The 7,106-nt window shown below is 43.5% G+C and overlaps 1 pseudogene; it reads left to right on the plus strand.

The window, feature by feature from the left end:
* Positions 1-6,987: 6,987 nt before the first annotated feature.
* On the plus strand, positions 6,988-7,106 carry LOC145412632 (5S ribosomal RNA; annotated as a pseudogene).

Below are 7,106 nucleotides of genomic sequence, written 5' to 3' on the forward strand. Positions count from 1 at the left end.
TAGTAGGCTTGTCAGGCTTCGTTTTAGGCCGTACAGATGAAGAGGCAGCAGCAGCCTGAGAGTAAGTTGAAGCTTTAGGGATGTCAGTGAGAGAGTTGGAACGGACAGGAGGTCGAGATGGAGATGTACTGTGAGCGGCAGGAGGGAGAAAGACAGGGTCAGTCTGCGTCTCGACAGAGCACATCACAGGACGGGACATTACCGCCGAAGCATAGGACCTATTCGGCGTGGGAGTTGCATGCAACTCCTTCACCTTTTTCCTAGCTTCGTAGTAGGAAATACCCTCAGTTGCCTTCACTGTGCAGACTTCCTTCTCCTCCTTCCACTTGGGACAATCCCTAGAGGAAGTGGAGTGAGTACCCTTGCAGTGAAAGCAACGTACTGTCTCTGATGTGCAACTTTCCGCATCATGACCCTGGCTTGCACACTTGCCGCACACTGGCTGGGAAGCCCGACAAGTCTTTGTACCATGCCCATACAGCTGGCATTTCAGGCAACGCAAAGGGTTAGGGATGTACGGCCGAACGTGAATAATTTCGTAACCAACTTTTATTTCATTAGGAAGAGAAGATTTGGCAAACGTCAAGATGATAGTTGCTGTCTTCGTCCTTATGCCTTCCGAGTAGCGAGTTATGAATTTAGCCTCTATGACATCTTGCTGCGCCAATTCACTTACGATCTCGTCCTCGCTCATCACCATGAGATCCCTGCAAGTGACAACACCCTTGCAAGAATTCATGGAGACTGGGATTTTGGCTTCGACATCGTAACAATGGAATTTGCGCAGTTTCAACAAATCCTTTACTTGTGCCGAGTTTACAGTTTTGACCAGGAGATCTCCATTAGCAAGTTTTTTAACTTGTTCGACTTCTCCCGCACAGTGGTCAATCACCTTCTTGATAAGGAAGGGATTGAGACTGGACAGGGGAGTGGAACCTAGCGCATGAAGGATAACGTAGGTCGCATTAGCTACGGGGATGTCAAGTGGAGCTCGAGTCTGGCGTCCGTCAGTCTGGGGGTGGTCAGTCGTGTCATGCCTAATATCGTCAGGACCACCTCCCCCCCTGAAGGGGGGGGAGGCAGCAGGGGCGTCCGTCATAGCAACCACTTCCCCCTCACGGGGGAAGTGGGAAGAAGGAGAAAAACAAGCAAGGGACAAGGTACCTGGGAAAGACACACCTAGCCTGAGATTACCCTCTCAAACCACTCTCGGGAGGACGCGCCCGTGTATAACTCACACCCCAGAGCGATCAGTGGGGGGTACACTCCAGAGGTGAGTAAGCAAAGGCAATCTCAGTAAACAGATACAGACACCTACTATATCTCTAATAAGGGTAGGGAGGAATGTGAACGCTAGCTAACCTAACTTTGATCAGGGAAAGTGCAAAACTATTGCCGGTGGGGCAGCCCTAGTATCTGGAGGAGAGTTCAGCACACGTCCGTTCTCTCCGCAACCATTCATCAAAGTCCCTTCAAACGTTGCTGCCTTGGTGGTTTTTGTACGCGCTCTGCATTCCCACCACCACTCATTCAGCCAATGGCAGAGTGAGTCTGACGTGGCGTGACTCGACGTCACGTCTAAGTACCAATCAGAGAATAGGATATTAGTGACGTGTGCCTCATCCAAGGAAATAGGTGGCCTCATGTGATATTTCTCATGCGCTTGCTGGAGCAAATACCCAAAGCGATGATATTAATTGTTACAATATTGAAGTTATATAATATTATAAACTTAAAAGATACAGAAAAGGATATATTTTCACATATTATTTTTGAGGCATCTGCCAGAAACCTTTTCGCGGACCCCCCAGGTAAGTGCCATTGACCTTAGGGGGTCCGCGGAACCCATTTTGAGAAAGCATAAGACCACCGGGCTTCCGTTTGATTATTTCGTTGCCATCTAGCGTAGTTATTGTTATCTTGGTCGACAGTGCAAGAAATTATATGGCTTGTCAATCAGTATAGGATCACAGGAAAGTGGCAATACATTACGGAATTTGATGGGTGTTCCCACCTACCTCGCACACACACACACACACACACACTCACACACACACACACAGATAGACAGATAGATAAACAGACGTATAGATAGATAGATATATAGACTGACATAGATGGATATGCAACGCGCATATAATAATTTTGTTGATAATAAATACATCAATTCTTGGTAATAGTCTTACCATTCTTTTTCGCCCAAATCATAGCCTTTCTTTTTAGTCCACGACACTGCACCGTGCACAGGGTTCAAGCACATGTCCTGGTGAAGGAAGATTATATATTATAGTCCTTATGCAAAATAAATATGTGACCTGCTATGGTAAAATCAGCAGAATAGTCTTGAAGCTGCAAACATAAGCTAAGTTCCATCTCCTTTGTAAACCAAGGCTGATAGACTGCACTTACTCACTGACACTGAAAAAACTGGGTAGTACCGGTGCATATGAGTAGGTTTCAGTCATAGGAGCCATTACTAAACCGAGGTTTATGATGCCATTACAGGTAAGGACATACGTATCGCTGTTGAGTGAAGATAATTGTGCATTAAGCTACCAGCCCCCACCTCTCACTCATGTTTTTTTTTTTTTTTTTAATGCGAGGAAGAAGGAACCAAAGGCCATGAGCCCGCAATAACACTTCCCTCCAAGAGAAAAACAATATATATATATATATATATATATATATATATATATATATATATACTGTAGCACCAGTCGAGCAGGGCAGTACTCCCAAGGTGGATGGAAATCTGATGACAGGGAGAGCTGGAGCTCCCGTTTCATTAGCCCTCGGGACTAGGTCCCGACCATCCCCCTTTGTTGAACTTTTTCAATGTCTCAGTAACACAGAGAGTAGGCCAGCATGCTCTCCAATACAAGTTTCTCTATCAACACCAAACTACATGCACAGTACACACTTCACTTCCTTTCTCAAAATTAAAAAGTCATGGCAGCACTACACGTGGCCTCGGAGTCCCCGGGGGGGGGGGGCATAAATGCCCCCACCTTCCACCCGTCTCCCTGTGACGACTGGAGCTGCCTGGAACCACTGTCTGACTCTCTTCTTCATTTCTGCAACATTCACGGCCTTTCCTTTAACTTTCGCACTGTTGAGCACCACCTCTCCTTCTCTAAACCTCAACTTCTTTTTCTAACTGAGACTCAGCTGTCTGAGGCAACTGACAGCAAGCCCTTTTCTGTATCCTCCTACTTTCTTTATACTCATTTCAAAGCCAAAGGTGGATGTTGCATATATGTATGCAACGACCTATCTTGTTCTCATGTTCCTGAACTCGATTCTTCTGAAATCTCTACACTCTGGCTTCGGCTTTCCTGTCATTCTCTGACTAAATATATCTGCGGTTTTCTTATCTCCTAATTCTATTGACTATCAAAAATTCTTTTACTATCTTACTTCTACGATGGAACACATTCTATCCACTTCTCCTTTCTCTGAAATCTCCATTCTAGGAGATTTCAATGTTCACCACCACCTTTGGCTCTCCTCTCCTTTCACTGATCCACCTGGTGAACTAGGCTACACCTTTTCTATCATTAATAACCTAGAGCAGCTTGTACAGCACCCTATCCGTATCCTTGACTGCCTTGGAGAGAGCTCCAATATACTTGACCTCTTCCTTACTACTAATTCTTCTGCTTACACTGTTAATCTTCTCTCTCCGTTGGCCTCCTCCAGTCACAACCTTATCACCTTAACCTGTCCTATCGCTCCGGTATGGCCTGTGGACCCTCCAAAGAAACGTCGTCTGTGGCACTTTGGAGCTGTGGAATGGAAGGCCCTCAGGCAGTACTTCTTTGATTTTCTCTGGAATGATGATTGCTTCCATGGCCAGGAGCCATCTGAGTGTGCATTGCACATTACAGAGGTTATTCTATCGGGCATGGAAGCATACATTCCTTTCTCATATCCTCTGACTAATGCAAGAAAGCCTTGGTTTAATCACATTTGTTCTAATGCTGTCCACAACAAGGAGAGGGCCTATAAAAGGTACCGGAGCCAACCCACCCCTGAATCACATCTCTTATACGTTTCTGCCCGGAATCGTGCTAAGTCTGTTCTTCGCTCTGCTAAATATAATTTCATCCATACTAAATGCTCTCAGCTCTCCAATTCGAATTCTTCCCGCTCTTTCTGGCACCTTGCCAAGAACCTTTCTAACAACTTTACCTCATCATCCTTCCCTCTTCTTTTCTATTCTGATGGTTCTGTAGCTATTTCTTCTACTGATAAAGGAGATCTCTTCGCTCAGACTTTCTCCTCTAATTCCACCTTAGACGATTCCGGTGCTGTTCCTCCATACTTTCCCCCTCTGACTCCCTCATGACCGACTTTAATATTTCTTTAGCTGACGTATTTTCTGCCCTTCCTGGCCTCAATACTAATAAGGCATATGGGCCTGATGGGAGTCCCTCCAGTTGTTCTCAAGAACTGTGCTTCAGTGCTTACACCCTGCCTAGGCAAGCTCTTTCGCCTTTGTCTATCAACTTGTACCTTTCCTTCTTGCTGGATGCTTGCTCTCATTCTGCCAGTCCCAAAGAAAGGTGACCATTCCTAACCCTCTAACTATCGTCCAATTGCTTGAACATCCTGTATATCAAAAGTTTTCGAGTCAATTCTTAATAGAAAAATTTCAAAGCATCTTTCCTGTCACAATCTTCTTTCTGATTGTCAGTATGGGTTCCGTTACCCTTCCGAGCTACGTACTATGACACAACGACGAAGTGTTGTGGAATAACTGGACATGAAAGTCTGTATCGCAAACCCGTCAATGTCGGTTATGTGAGACACAGATATTAGAATTTGTGTTAGAAGTAATAAAAGCTAAATAGATTGCTTGGCCTCTGTGCATAGAGACAATATATTTTATTATCCGGCACCGAATTCATAAAAAAAAAAAAAAAAAAACTAGCAATGGCGTAGAGTCGAAAACACACATGCAGACGAACAATGAGTATGAGCACCCATGTCAGACGTATGATAGTAATTCAGCTGATACAAGCCAAGTTAGTAAATATCAATGTAATAATGATATGTATTGCTTTCTACATGTAATAAATGTTTAGCGGAAGGAAAATAATAATACATGTTCAGTCTCATTGCTTTAATATATAGTATACCCACCCCCTGCTTCCAAAACAGCCTCTAGACGTCAACGCATGGATGCCACTAACTGAAGCATCCATCTGAAGCATCTAACCACCCATCTGAAGCAAACAAATGAACTTATTCACCCCTGTTATACTAACATAGAAAAAAAAAACAGTCGATGCCTACAGATTTAATACACTTCAAAATAATTTATTTGTTGTATTCTATAGATAATAAGTGATAAATAGTAGGAAAATAATAAATGTGCCGAGTTTCATTACTAATCCCTGGCGGGGCGCTCAGGGTAACGCAAACACGTCCTATATATTTCCCTGCCATATGGCTCATTCTTGCTCATTAGTCCAACTCTTGTAATCAGATTGTGATATGGCAACACTAGATATGGGAGGGGCAAACAGAAAGGAGCCGCCCACATAGCCTTGCTAACGTTCGTTTTGCATCAAACATTGCTTGGGGTAACGATAGTTTTTCTTATGACTGGACACTCCACTGGCGATATTCTCACCTACCTTTCGGACTCCTGGTCATTCTCCTTTCGGGACTTTGGCGAAAGCTTTGCCATTGCACTTGACATCTCTAAGGCTTTCGATCGAGTCTGGCATAAATCTTTAATTTCCAAACTGCCCACTTACGGTTTCTTTCCTTCTATCTGTGCCTTCATCTCTAGCTTCCTTTCTGGTCGTTCTATACCCGCTGTTGTAGACGGCCATCGTTTTTCTCTAGATTTATCAACAGTGGTGTTCCTCATGGCTCTATCCTATCACCAACTCTCTTCCTATTATTCATCAATGACCTTCTAAGTTGTACATCTAACCCTATCCACTCTTATGCTGATGACTCCACCCTTCACCTTTCCATTCGGTTCCCACAACGTCCATCTCAGCAGTTACTTCAACAAACAAGGGATGAGGCTATGGCACATCTAATGTCTGACTTGGCTCGTATCCCTGACTGGGGTAAAAGTAATCTTGTTTTTAATGCATCAAAAACTCAGTATTTACACCTATCAAGCTGACAAAATCTTCCACAGTTATACCCATTAATGTTTAATAATATTCAGCTTAATCCTGTATCATCCCTGAACATGCTTGGGGTTTCATTTACTCGGGACTTATCTTGGAAAGATCATATTACATCTCTTGTAAAATCTGCTTGCAAGAGATTAGGTGTGTTAAGCTCATTAGTCCAACTTATTTACCCCTGCACAATTGTTGACTTTATACAGGGGTTTTATCCGCCCCTGTGTGGAGTACAACTCTCATGTGTGGGGAGGCTCCCCACATACAGCTCTTCTCAAAAGGGTGGAGTCAAAGGCTTTTCGTCTCATTAACTCTCCTCCTCTTACTGACTCCCTTCAACCTGCCTCATCGTTGCACTGTTGTATCTTTATCTTTTTTCTTTTGCTACTTCAATGGTCACTGCTCCTCTGAACTGTCTGCATGCATTCCTCCATCTCTATGACAGGCGTGTAGCACTCATCGAGCTGCAAACTCTCATCCCTTTTCTGTCCAACTCTCTAATGCAAAAGTTAACCGTTAATCCCAGTCCTTCATTTATGCAACAGGTCAACTCTGGAACTGTCTCTCTCTGTCTGTATTTTCTGCTTCCTATGATCTCCAGTCTTTCAAATGCAGTGTGTCCAGGCATCTCGAAAGATCTTGAATTTGGGTCTCTCTTGTACAGTTTTTCTCTTGGAATGAACAACAATTGCGGGCTCACGGCATTTGGTTCCTTCTTCCTCGCATTAAAAATACAGTATATATATATATATATATATATATATATATATATATATATATATATATATATATATATATATATATATATATATATATATATATATATATATATATATATAACGGCCATACCACGTTGAGTACACCGCTTCCCGTCCGATCAGCGAAGTTAAGCAACATTGGGTCTTGTCAGTACTTGGATGGGTGACCGCCTGGGAACACCAGATGCTGTTGGCA

Source organism: Coenobita brevimanus, chromosome 93 (genome assembly GCF_032717465.1).
Source record: "Coenobita brevimanus isolate Jiangsu-jjx chromosome 93, ASM3271746v2, whole genome shotgun sequence".
In the NCBI taxonomy this organism is placed as follows: Eukaryota; Metazoa; Arthropoda; class Malacostraca; order Decapoda; family Coenobitidae; genus Coenobita; species Coenobita brevimanus.